General features: G+C 40.6%; 1 protein-coding gene across 1 annotated transcript in view; it reads left to right on the top strand.

Moving 5' to 3' along the window:
- The window catches only part of CCDC85A (coiled-coil domain containing 85A), a gene marked incomplete at its 5' end in the record, with an annotated part of 163139 nt that overhangs the window by 25396 nt on the left and 123732 nt on the right, over positions 1-14011 (top strand). The gene's annotated exons all lie outside the window — the stretch shown is intronic.

Genomic DNA, 14011 nt, shown 5'->3' with positions numbered 1-14011 from the left:
CTCTTCCTCCATGGACATATCAGACCATGAACTCCAAGTATGACTCTCACTCTTCTCTATCCCATACAGTGTCTATCACCATGTTGTACCCACATGGAATACACAGTAAATATTTGTTGAATAAATTAGTGTGTGGTAATACATGTATTATTCTCACCTACAATATCTCATCTACACATGGGACAGTGCAGAAATTTATACAAAGTGAAATCTGAGCAGAATTTGGTTTCTACAACCACCTACACTGATGAGATGAGTCTTTTACTGGCTCATGCTTCCTCTTAGACATTTATATTTCCTTTACTATGTTGTTTATCTCAGAACACATTCTGATTAGCCCTTAATTTGTTGTAATAAATCTCTATTATCCCAGACATTGCTTAGAATGCCTGGCTGCCTGATGAGTCAAGGAAATGATTTACAATGAAATTGCAATAGATTTGCCCTTCCCTTCACTTAGTGTTACCCTCCCTATTTCACTAACCAGAAATTTATACAAAGTGAAATCTGAGCAGAATTTGTTTTTCTACTACCACCCACACCCATGAAATGAGTCTTTTACTGGCTCATGCTTCCTCTTAGACATTTATATTTCCTTTACTATGTTGTTTATCTCAGAACACATTCTGATTAGCCCTTAATTTGTTGTAATAAATCTCTATTATCCCAGACATTGCTTAGAATGCCTGGCTGCCTGATGAGTCAAGGAAATGATTTACAATGAAATTGCAATAGATTTGCCCTTCCCTTCACTTAGTGTTACCCTCCCTATTTCACTAACCAGCATTACTCCAAACTGGTTCAAACACCAGGTGTGAAGTAATAGGATTAAAGTGCCAAACAAAGAAGAGAATGCCTTATCTTTTGCCCAAAGGTTTCAGGAAAAGACCATCGAAATCTGGCTAGTTGGGAGATTGCAAAACACACGAAGAACCTGGTGCCACTGCCTCGTGATGGCCTTACTCTCTTCCAAAGCTTTATTGACAGCCACACTCTCCCATCTAGTGTACAGATGGCAAAGAGACGAGAACATCCCATCTCCAGCAGAGTAGAAAGTGAAATCCTTCAGCCTGATTTTCCAGAGCACTGTCCCCCTGAGCAATGTGGGGAAATATGTAAGAGTCTGGACACGGAATGCACACAGTTCACACAAAACCAGCCATCTGCAGGCTTCCCTCTGAGCCCTGCCCAAGCAGAAGAATCCTACCGTCACTCAGGGGTGAAGAGGGGAAGTAGGCAGACTCTGCCACCCCCTGCACCCGACCACAAGCACCCTTTCACTGGGCAAGTCTGCATCCAGCTGATTTGTTCACACTTTTGCTAATATTTTATTTGAACAGAAGCGACACTTTATAGAGTTTGAAAACCTATGGTCTAACCCAGAGACATCAAAAGAAGCAAACATTTTGGATGCGTGAGCTGGATTTCTGGACCAGTCAATGGATGGGCCCAGGGAACACCCTTTCTTGATTGTCACGGAGCATGTGTCCTGAATCTCAGCTGTGATGATAAGCATGTTACGAAAACATAAAATCAACTTAATTTATAGGCACAGGGTTTTATTTTTCAGAGGTAGACATTTAAATTGGTGCATCTTTGAAAACTTTCACCTTTTGTTTCTCCTACTTAGTTTCCACCATCTGTTCTCTATGTTGCGTTGCCTTCTGGGGCTGGAGAGGAAACAAAATATAAATTCTTTAAAGGAAATCAAACTTTTGCTAATCTCTACATATAGATGGTGAGATGCTGGCAATTTTTAAAGGTTTTTATGGGAAGTAACACACTTTTCTAGAGAAATAGAACTTAAATGTTTATCCTTGAACCCACCAACCCAGAGCTCTGTCTTGTTTGAACCTCCCTCTTTTCTTTATTTACTATGGAACCGTATGGATAGAGTTTGTGTTTCAATATCTTAGTTAGATATGTGTCATCCTTATCGTGACATCAGTGGGTTGCCATTCCAAAAGGTCAAGTTTGAGTTTTTGGTTTCTTTAGTTGCCTGTCTGCCTCAATTCTGAATTGCTACAGGAAGCTTTATTTGTTAATGTAAGAGCTAACTTTTAATAGTATTCAGGATACTAAATATCTTAGCTCAGAAAAACTAAGCTAAACTGCTTTTTTTTTCTTAAAATGAAGTTTTATTCTGTGTCTTTTCTCTCTCTCTTTCTCACATACTCTTATGTTCACAGTAGCAGAGTATTTTGAAGCAGTTATAAATGTTACAACAACACAAGATCCTTTCTTCCCTGAAGCCATGTCTCCTGGAGTCCTGGGTTAATGAAACGGAGAAGAGCCTGGTTTGATGAGTGGAGTCTTAGAACTTATTGGGCACATGATGAACCACTTGCCCAGCTTAATTCCCAAAGAGAAGCTTGAGCAGTGATTTTATAGGCTTCAAAATAATAGTGTTTTCAAGCTTCTACCTTGTTATCCGCCTTCAGGCTCACCCTGTACATGCGATAAAAAGAAGGTGGGAGAGAAGGGAACATTATTAGGAGAACTGGAGGCCTTGGCTCTAAGTCTCAGGATATCGCCTCCAGTTTTCTTGTAAACTTAGCACTTCATGGTCTTCAATATCCCCTTATGAATGCTGAAGAAACCAGAATTTCCTTGGGTGTCCCACATCAATTCTCAGAGTCCTTCATTTATAATCCAGACGAGGTAGCACATGTTCTTCACATGTCTCAAGCACTTTTCTGTGCACACAGGCCTGTGGTCTGTGAAACTCAGGCAGAAAAAGGAAGGGAAGGAATCTCCTGGCCATGGTATCAACTCCTGGCCATTCTGAGGCATCCTACTCCGAATGCCTCCCGAGCAAATCACAGAATGGGTTTGAACTTGCTCTGTGAGTTCATGTCCAAATCATCATCTGGTAATTTATATCATAGCTCATTTCTACAGATGGCTGTGCAACAGTGATTTCACAGGAAGTAAATAGAATGCTAATTTGTTGAATGCCATGTATTTGTAAGTAAACATTCTTGTGTAGTTTCACAGGACTTTTGTCTCTGTTCCTTATGAAGAAAATTAAAACAAGCAGACAAAGTCCTAGTCACTTACAAGAAAATTAATTAGGTCTGCGTGATATTTGGTAAAAATTACAGAGATGCAAATAGGAGTCTGTTTTGTTTTTTGTTTTCTTTCACAACTAAATGTTGTATACAAACCTCCCTGGTTAGTAGATTAAATAAGAATGGACTTTTTGGGTTGTTTAAGGCTTTTCATTTTTGGCAAAGCTTTTATTCTATGGTGTACCATAATGAACTAGCTATTCCCCATCAGGTATAAAAACTTAGGAGAACTTGCAAATTATGTTTTAGAGGCTTAACAATTTACATTAGTTTAAGACCTAAGTGAACCTAGATTAGCTTGTGTGTGTGTGTGTGTGTGTGTGAGTGTGAGTGAAGACGCCAACATATAATGTAAAGAAAGATCAGACAAATCACCCGCTGAGGTGGTTTTTTATCCATTTATCTTTTATTGACCTACTAGAGGCCTGGTGCATGAAATTTGTGCATGGGTAGGGTCCCTAGGCCTGGCCAGCTATCAGGGCTGATCAGGGCCTTTCGGCTGCCGGCCGGGGCCTTCCTTCATTCCTCACCGCCCCCTGGTGGTCAGTGCACATCATAGCGAGCGATCTAACTCCCTGTCTCCCAGTTGAACTCCTGTGGGGACAGTTTGCATATTAGGCTTTGATAGATAGATAGATAGATAGATAGATAGATAGAAAGAAAGAAAGAAAGTGTACTAGGCTCTGTGCCCATTTATTCTACATCTGAGTTCCTGGTCGGTGTTGGGTTATGGACCATGGGCATGCCCTTGGAACTCACTTTGTGACTCCAGACTTACTGGCCTTGACTTCTAATGTCATGCATGGCTTTGAGGCATTCGAATATAGAACTTAAAATCCATTGGAGATTTAACATTAGAGAAGATCCTAGAGTGCTTTTAGGAATAATTTTTGGGAATTTCTTAGCCTTCACTGGAGCTGACTCTTGTCTAATGGGCTCTAAGGAAAAGGGACAATAAAACTGGCATGGTGTAGAGTGGTGTTGGCACATTCTTACATTCTGGAAGCTGGAGTCACATGGAGGTGTCATTATTCACGTATCATGTGCCTGAGCTGGGATGGCTTGGGGCTCCTTGGGCTTCCCTGAGTCTCTGTGCAGCTTTCCTACTCTCCGTGTGGTCCTCTTCTGGAACATGGTAGCCTCAGTGTCCTTCCTACAGGGCAGCTCAGTGATCCAAGAGCAAATGTTCAAGCAGAACAAGGCAAAAGCCACCTGGCCGTTAAGGATGTTAAAACGAAATCAACCAAGTAAATTTGGCTTTATTAGGTGATCATCGAATCAGGCAACATCCCATCTCTGAACTAAAAGGACCTCCTAGAGATTGTATAAAATAGAAGGTTTTTATAGGAAGAAGAGTGGGGCAAGGGAGGTAATAACAGAAGGAAAGGGATAATTATTTTTAGGCCAGGACATCTTTTTGGGAAAAGGGAATGGAAGAGGGCCCACATGACAGATTACCCTGTGATGCTTGACCAGAAAGTTGCAGACTGGTTGATTAAGATTGTATTTCTAGGAGAGGTTGACACTACTATTGGATCAGGTATTAAATTTGGAATCATGGGCTGTTATCCCTAGTGACACCATTTTGGGCTTGTAGTTTTCTATTTAACAAGGACCTATTGTTGAGGTTGTACTGTCACTTTTCTTTTACTCTATTGGTTGAAGTGGTCTCAAGCCCATCAGGATGTAGGAGGAAGGGCTGTAGACCCCACCTCTCCATGGGCTAAGTGTCAAGAAATTTGCAATTATGTTTTAAAACACCAAGTGGGGTAAACATGCCTCCATTTGCTGCAGTCTTCACCACTCCCCACTATGTTCCATCCAGGCTACTTTCTTGATTTCTATTATCCAACTGTCACTGAGGTCATTTGAGTTGGGGATTACTGTCCTTCTTTGTATCTCCAAATGTAGCTGAACTCTACATTCTAGTTAGAGTTTAATCTTCTCTCAACATTCATAGTGATAAATCTATGCATTGCCTTTTGGGCAAAGAGGCGAGAGCAGTGTGGACGCACACTGCAAACTCCTGTTGGGAAGCTGTGTATGATTTTTGGCTGAGAATACACTGAGGTATGATTCGTGCTTGTGTTGGCCATGTGTTGTATTTGTACTTGGCAGAAATGTATTATCTGGTCATGTATTCATTATTTCTTATTGTTGGATTTCTGCATTTCCTCATGCATTACCTTATTCTGCGGAAAATGGGCCAAGCTATTTGATCATTTTTAAGATGTCTTGTGGGTGTTACTACTGTCATTAAATAATGAAATTTTATTTAGTAGTGCCACACTACTAGGAATGTTACAAATAAAGCAATCACAATTTAAAAACCAATTAAGGAAGTGTTTCTAAACCAAATGTTATCATCTTTTCATTTTTACCAACCTCTCTTCTTTTAGTGATGTATCAAGTTGCCCTAGTAGGAATACTGGATGTTACCTAACCTTCACTTGTCCATCATCCTTAGGCTGTCAAAAAACTGGGCACTTTATTCTCCTAAATAATCCTTTGACCTGTCCCCACTGTCACTTTCTTAGCTCAGACCCTTATAATTAGGACTTCTGGTAGTAGGCCACCTATCTGATGTTCCCCTCATTTCTAATATTTCCCCATTTCAAACTGTCCTCTATTTTAGAGTGATTTTACCAAAACCTCAATCAGGTCATGTTAATTCTCTGCTCACCGGCTCACAATGACATATCTTTGCCCCTGGATAAAACTCAGTGTTCTTCTGTAAATAGCACAACAGGTCCTATAGGATCTGCACCCACCTTAGCTCCTGGACCTCACATCCAAATAGTTCCTATTCCCTCCAGTACATCCACACCCTAGGCTCTGGTCCTAACTTGCTTCTGAGTACTTTGCTAGGAATACCTGACCAACTCCTACACTGGAAGCCTGTCCTGGTGTTCTGGCTTTCCCATTCTGTGCCAAAGTCTGGGTTTCTGTAACATTTTAGAGCATTTATCCAGGGTAATCATTCATTTACCCACTGTGTTCCCAATTCTAATTCAGATTTCTGGAGGGAAGAAACCATCTTCTCTCTCTGTATATCAGTGCCTGACATATAAGTAGGGCTCTTTCTTGTTAGAAACTTGCAGAGTGTCTGGCTGACTGGAGCCCGCCAGTGATTCCACTCCAAAATTACTCTTGCCGAACGGCAGTGTTCAGAGGTGACTTGCACTGGGAATGGAGGGCCACATTCCAGGCTCATGGTTGACAGTGGGGAGGCATCATTCTCTGTACTCTCTACACTGAAAGGGAAAGTATAAATACATATTTGGGAAGAAAACAGTGAAAGGTCTTTCTCTGAAATTCATATATCTTGATGATATATTTGTATATATAGTATAGTAAGTATAAAATCTAGCCATTCCTGTTAAATGTCAAGAAAAAAAACTTGATTTGAATGTACCTGCACTTGTGATACACTTCTTAGTTCCCTTTGTGAGCAGCCTGCCTTTTCACATACATTGTCAGGAGCATCCTGGTATAGTGGATAGGTCATGTGCTTGGAACCAGGCACACTCTGTAAATCCTGCTTCTAGTTTCTTCCTAAGCTTCATGTCCTTGGGGACAGCTACGTCACTTCTCAGAGCCTCAGCTTTTTAATGGGATGTAGGTAGCAGATAATAGTGGCAGTTGACAAATGTTAGATCCCTTCCTCTGGAGGAGGAGAAATAGTAGTGCACCTAATTCCATATTTGTTTGACAGTTGCATAACCATTTCAGTCATCTCTTAGCTCCTTACTAGTCATTTTAATCTCAGCAATTTAGAAACCTCATATTGTAAGCTAATTGTCACTAACTATGTGCTAAGAGGATATAACGTCAAAAATCAAGGGAATGAGAGTTGAAGAGCTCTCAACTGACTCTCCAGTCTTAGGCGAGGGCTCTACACTGTTATCAGCTGACAGCTTCCTAATGAATCTCCGTGGTCACTGTTGTTTATAAAAGAAGAAAGAAGCACTTGAAGGTGCTTTGCGTGTGTCCAGAATGTCACAGTATTAAGCTCACTGCTTAGTCCTGGTCCCCTGTTGTCTGCTATTAGGGTCACATTTACCTTAATTTCATCCCCACCTTGTATATACAAGCTTGGATGGCTTGGGTGGCAAGGCAGTACAGTAGCAATCGGGATCCACTATCTCTGTCTATTTTGCTGTAATTGGCAGTAGATTCTTTGTGTTGCCAAGAACTGTAGCTAAAATTACCTGTGTGTCAAAACAAAAGGAGTTCTTCTAGGAACTGCCTTTTATTAAGGAGGTTGGAGGAAGAGGGGAAAGAGATGACTTTTATTTGAATACCCACACTCTAGGATCTGGGCCAAGCAGGGGTTGAGCTGCCTCTTAAAATTTTTATTATTATGCACTCTAGGAACCTTTTGAAAAGAGACTAATGCACTTTTAATGACTGGATATTAAAGAGTATTTATTTCAAGTATAAAAAAGTTGCTGTCGAAGTGATTTTCTTTTCTCCCAAAAAGTAACAAAATCTAATAACTGAAAATAGAACAACCAAAAATAGTCTCTTCTCATAAGTATGACCTGACCGTGGATAAAGGTTTGGATGGGGCAGTTGAAACTGGTAGTGAGTTGGAATTTTGGGGACAGGGCACCCAGTCGGCAGCAGGAAATGGCAGGTGGATGGAAGGCCCTCAGGCAGCACACAGACATGTGCCCAATGAGGCTTGAATTGGCATTGGGAACAGGGCTTGGTTGATAGTAGGTGGCCATCTCACTCGACTGAGATAAGACTACACAGCTAAGCACAGTCTCCTGGGGAATAGTTGACATCAGTATATGTAACATGCAAAGAATATGTGCTCTGGGGCCAGACAAGATTTTGAGTCTTGGCTTCTCCACTTGATACATGAATGGCCTTTGACAAGGTATGTAACCTCTTTGGGCCCCAGCCTTTATTTATAGGAAGAGGATGGTAAACATGGCTACCTTATGTGGATTTTGTGAACATTAAGAGAATCAACGTATATAAAGCAACCAGATTGATATCTGCCCATAGTAAGTGCTGCATAAATGTCTAAGATGAGTTATTAGGATTTTCAGTTGCCACAGGTGAGGATCAATGGTTGTATAGGTGAAAAGCTTTATCTGGGTATTAATTACTCAGTGGGTGAATTTTCTTTCATCTTGCTGGGCAAATTACTGTATTTATTTCCTAGATAGATGCTGGTCTCTAAGATAAGCTGAAGGTGGTCCAGTTAAAGGAAAAAAAGGGAAAGGAAGAGCATGTGTAAATAAATAATGGTTAACCATTGTATTGACTTGCTGGTCAAAGGCAGACTTGCTTTCAAACTCACATAGTTTGAGTCTAGAGTCTGAACATTCAAACTCATCAAAGTGAAAGGTGATATCGTTCTCCCTCTCCACTGCCCCCTAAGAATATTCTTTATTTTTTATTTTTTGTAAAAATGGAACTTGATTATAATAAAAGTAAGCAACTCAGAAAGAATAAAGCCAAAAAAGGGCCTAAATCGTATCATCCAGAAATAAACACTATTCAGATTTATGAAACTTCTACACATCTCCCCATGGGTAATAGAGATGAAGATGGATTGAAATTGTTTTACAAACTGAGATAATTATACCCCCTGCCTTTTATGAGGGTTGCTGTGGAGAAATATGAGCCAGTCTGACTTTTTCCTCCCCATGAATTGGACTTGCCTTTTTCTGCCTAGAAAACTTTCAGCAACTCCCCCCATGTCTGTCTTGATGGTGATGCTTCAGAATTGTTTTTCTTGGGCTGGAGTGAGCCCTGTTGATGTGGTCACTTTTTAATTGCAGGAAATTATCTTCTATTTTGTTAAAATATTCAAGTCTTATTGTGCAGTTCCAAGAATTGTTCATAAAGCACACAAATTGTAAATGGCTCCCCCCAAATTCACCATTATCCCTTCCCAATCAAAACCTCTCCTTTGGTATATTTTGGTTACAGGTACTTTATGAAATATATGTTGTGCAAATATTTTTCCCAGTCTGCAGCTTGTCTTTTCATTTTCTTAACAGTGTATTTTGCAGAGCAGAATGTTTTAGTTTTAATGAATTCTAACTTAGCAGTTCTTTCTTTCATGGATTGTTCTTGGTGGCGTATCTAAAAATTCATGGTCAAAGTCAAGGTCACCTAGTTTTTCACTTATGTTATTTTCTAGGAGTTTCTTACTCTTGATCTATGATGCAGTTTGAGTTTATTTTAATGCTAATTTTTTTCTTTTGCATGTGGGCAGTGCCTTTTGTTGGAAGCACCATTCTTTCTCTATTTACCTTTGCTTCTTGTCAAAGATCAGTTGACTGTATTTATGCAGGTCTATTTCTGAGCTCCCTATTCTGTTCCTTTAATGTGTTTTTCTGGTTATTTGTTTTTTTCCTAATTCTGCAGTCTTGATTGCCATAGCTCTGTATTCACAGAATTTGGGTTGTATGAGTCTAGTTAAAATTTGTTCTTTAGTATTATGTTGGCTATTCTCAGTCTTTATCTTTTTACATAAACATTCAAATCAGTTTGTTGATATCCACAAAATAGTTTTTTGGGATTCTGATTTGGATCCCATTGAATCTCTATCCAGTGAGCCAAACCGGTTTCGGCGAATTGGTGTCTTAATAATGCTAAATCTTCAGTCTACAAACACAGAATATCTCTTCATTTATTGTAAAGGGTATTGTATTATATTTTTCAAATTCCAGTTGTTCATTTCTGTTATACTAGGGGCCTGAAAATCAATAAAAAATCTTAAAAAAAGAAAGAAGAAGAAAATTAGAACGTGTTCTTATTCTGAGTTATGAGAGCATAAATCGAAGACCAATATTTTATGGTTTTGTTCTATATACTAGGCACCCAGTGCATGAATTTGTGCACCTTGAAAGGAACTGTGGGCTGCAAGGCTGCGATGGGCACAGGGGTGGATCTCCGCCCATCCTCCCCACCCCCGCTCGGCCCCTCCTTCTGTGGCCCCTCCTGCCATGGCCCCCGTGCCCCTGTCACCTGTCTGTTGGCAGCTCTGTGCCCACTGTTGCCACTCCCAAGTGCTGATAGCACCAGCCTGCTCACACCCACTGATAGCACAGAGCGATTGGGGCCAGCGCCAGCAGCGAATGTGAGTCGGGCCAGTGGCATTAGCAGGTGCAATTGGTGACTGCTGCCCAAATCACCCCTCAGGAGCAAGGGGAGATAGAGAAGCCCTTAGAGGTGATTGGCACCAGTGCCAGCTGTGGGTGTGAATGGGGCCGTCGTTGGCAGTGGGTGTGAAAGGAGGCTGCCAGCCCCGATTGCCACTCAGGAGCAGGGGGAGGCGGAGAAGCCCTGAGAGGCGATCAGGGCCGGCAGCCACCGCTCTCACCAGCTAACGGCACCAAGCGATCGGGGCCAGTGCTGGATGCCAGCAGCAGGTGCAAGTGGCAGCTCCTACACCGGCAGCAGGTGTGAGCGGGGCCAGCGCCAGCAGCAAGTGTGTGTGCCTGGCAGAACCACAGTGTGGGGGAGCAAAGGATTTTCAGAAACCACCAGAGGCTCACTCCAATGACAGCAACTGGTGTCCTGCCTTGGTCTGGCGCCCCCACTCACCTGCTCCACCATCCCGCCATGGCCAACATCCGCCATGTTCTGTGCACCCCCTGGTGGTCAGCACATGTCATAGCAACTGGTTGTTTGGTTGTTCTGCCATTTGGTCTCTTTGCATATTAGGGATATATATATATAAAAACAGTAGACTTTTATATATTAGACTTGTATCCTGCAACCTTTTCTGTACTGGCTTATTAGTTCCAGGAGGTATTTCCCCACCCCTTTTGGTATTCTCTACATAGACAATCATGTCATTTGCAAGCAAAGATAGTCTTATTTCTTCTTTTCCAGTTTGTATACTTTTTATTTCCTCTTCTTATCATCTTAGCTAGAACTTCTGGTATAATGTTAAATGGGAATGGTGAGAGAGGACAGTCTTGCCTTGTTCTGGATCTTAGGGTTAAAGGATCCGATATGCTAGCTGTAGGCTTTTTGTAGATGGTCTTTATCAAGTTGAGGAAATTCCTCTCTATTCCTAGTTTATTAAGAGTTTTATCAAGAATGGATGTTGGGTTTGGTTAAATGCTTTTTCCATATCAATATGATCATCTGATTTTTCTTTAGTGTATGTTCTTTTTGGACTTGCTCACTTTTTAAAAAATCTCAATCTTATGTTTGAAGATCACCATTCTGGTACAGGCGGGTGTGCTTGGTACATGTTTATTGCTGTTTAGCAGGACTGGTAAACTGGCCAAGCCTAACCTGCTGCCTGTTTTTATGACTTGGAAGCTGAAAATGATTTATATGTTGTTAAATGATTGAAAAGATCTAAAGAAAATTACCTTGTGATGTGAAAATTATGACATTCAGATTTCATTGTCCATGAGTAAAGCTTAATTGGAATACAGCCACACTCGTTTGTTTGGGTAGGGTCTGTGGCTGCTTTTGTGCTTCTGTGGCAGAGTTGAGTAGTTGCAACAGAGACCAGAGGCTCTCAGAGTGGAAAGCATTTACTATCTGGCCTTTACAAGAAAAGTTTGCTGACCCTGCAGCATAGAGATCCATTGCATGAATATTCCACAAAGTGTGTTTCCATTCTACTACTGATGGGCTTAGGGTGCTTTTGGTTGTTTGCAACTATTAAAAAAAAGCCATCGTGAACATTTTCATATGTGTGTACGGGTGCATGTCAGCATGTGTACCATTGCTGGGTATATACTTAGGAGCGGCATTGCTGAGTCATGGAGTGTGTTTTGGGTGGGTGGATATTTCTGATTACATTCTCACTAGCAGATGAAAGTCCTCATTGCTCCATATGCTCACTAATAATTGCTATTTATATGACTTAAAACTTTTGTCAGTTTGATGAGTACTTAATTTAGGTGTTAATTTGTTCCTTCCTGACCACCAATGAGGCCTATTATATTTTTAGCCTTTTTCTGATTTAATTCTTTTCTTCCAAAACACCCCTTATATGTCTGTTGTCTTTTCTTCCCCCACCCACTTTTACTGTGACTTACTCAATCCTGCCCACCGTGTTTTTTATTGTGATTTTTATATGTAGTCATTCCATATGTGTGTTTTTTTCTACTAATGTTTTTCATCTCAGTAATATTTTCATTTTTCTCTTCTATTTTTTAAAAATCTGGATTCTACTGCCTTATTTTTTCAAACTAGTTGCCTCAATTTCCTGTTTCATTGTGTTTTTATGTTCTTCATCTTTTGTTCATGGGGCAAGGGGAATGTGAACTGGGACAACCTGAAGTTTAAGTTTTGATTTTGTTTCAAAAGTCCCCTCACCAAATAGTTTATTTTCTTTGTCCTGTGGATTTGTCTCCCCTTAGATTTTAGCCTTTAATAGGAGATAGGACTCACAGCAAAGTCACTGACTGTATTTTCTTGGTTTGGCTGATTTTCCTCTGGCAGGCTCCCTCCTCCAAGGTTAGGTCAGAGGTAATAGAAATGCAATGTTTAAAAAGTGTTTCTGTTTGGCCCTGACTGGGTAGCTCATTTGGTTAGAGTGTCATCCTGATACTCTAAGGTTGTGGGTTTGATCTCTGGTTAGGGCGCATACAAGAATCAACCAATCAATGCATAAATAAGTGGAACAACAAATCGATGTTTTTTTTCCTCTCTCCCTTTCCCTTTTCTCTCTAAAATCAATCAATTAAAATTTTTTAAAAACAGTTTCTGTTCTAGCTATATCTCCCATGACATTCTGTGTCTCTGTCTTGTTCTGTATCTTTATTGCTTCCAGATATATTCCCTACCATCCACTCCACCTGCCCTATACTTCGTAGGGCACTGGACGGGCCTCTCCCCGGGGGGGAAGGTTTTAGGGAAACCTTTTCCCATCAGTGTGTGAAGAGGTACAGGTAGTAAAATTACCCCCCATTGCTTAGGTGTGCTTCATAGTTTGCATTTTGGGAGTTGTCACTGTGTCCTTGTTCCAAAAATTTTTCTTCTATATTTTTAGGTTGTTTTTCAAGGAGAATAATTCCTTTGCTTAGCCATTTTTAACTGGAAGTCACGACTTATCTTGTTGGTGCTGTAAATTACATGAATGATTGGTGTTAGAAAGATAAAAATAAGTGGATAATCATTTCACCTTTTTAATGCACATGTGTTCATGTAAGGGAGCCAACATGTGTAAGGTGTTTCCTCCCTCCCTGTCTTTCAGTTAGTTCCTTCCTTCCTTCCTTCCTTCCTTCCTTCCTTCCTTCCTTCCTTCCTTCCTCTCTTTCTCTCTCTCTCTCTCTTTCTCTCTCTCTCTTTCTCTTTCGCTTTCTGTTTTTCTTGTTAATCCTCACCTGAGGCTATTTTTACCATTGATTTTTAGAGAGTAGAAGAGAGGGGGAATAGGGAGGGGGGAGAGAGAGAGAGAGAGAGAAAGAGAAACATCTATGTGAGAGAGACATGGTTGATTGGTTGCCTCTCATATGGGTCCTAATTAGGTCAGGAATCCAACTTGTAACCCAGGTACATGCCCTTGACAGGGAATCGAACCCTCGACTCTTCAGTGTGTGGGCCGGTGATCTAACAACTGAGACACTTCTGTCAGGGCTCTAAGGCATTTTCTTCTCAAGGGCATAAACATCTAGAATGGGAGGAAAACATTTTTTCTATATGGAATAACAGCTAAATACTCCAAATAACGATGTTCTTTCTAAAAGCTTAATGTAGTGTATCTTAATTATCCAAGGATTAAAGCATACAATGTACAGTTATTATATTAATTGTACATGAAATCATGGCAGACGTCCGAATGTACATCTCCGAACGTGATTTGCCAACCTTTTTTGTTAGTCATAATGATCTCTCTCCTAATTAGGTTTGCCTGATTATTGGTTTCTTAAAATATGTGCATATTTTAAGCATCATCGGGAAGTCAGTTTATGAAAAAGCATCATTAAATTTGTTTTACA

The sequence above is a fragment of the Myotis davidii genome, unplaced genomic scaffold, assembly GCF_000327345.1.
Source record: "Myotis davidii unplaced genomic scaffold, ASM32734v1 scaffold6, whole genome shotgun sequence".
NCBI classification, from domain to species: Eukaryota; Metazoa; Chordata; class Mammalia; order Chiroptera; family Vespertilionidae; genus Myotis; species Myotis davidii.
Note: the sequence above shows the minus strand (reverse complement) of the source record. Positions and strands in the feature narration are given on the sequence as shown.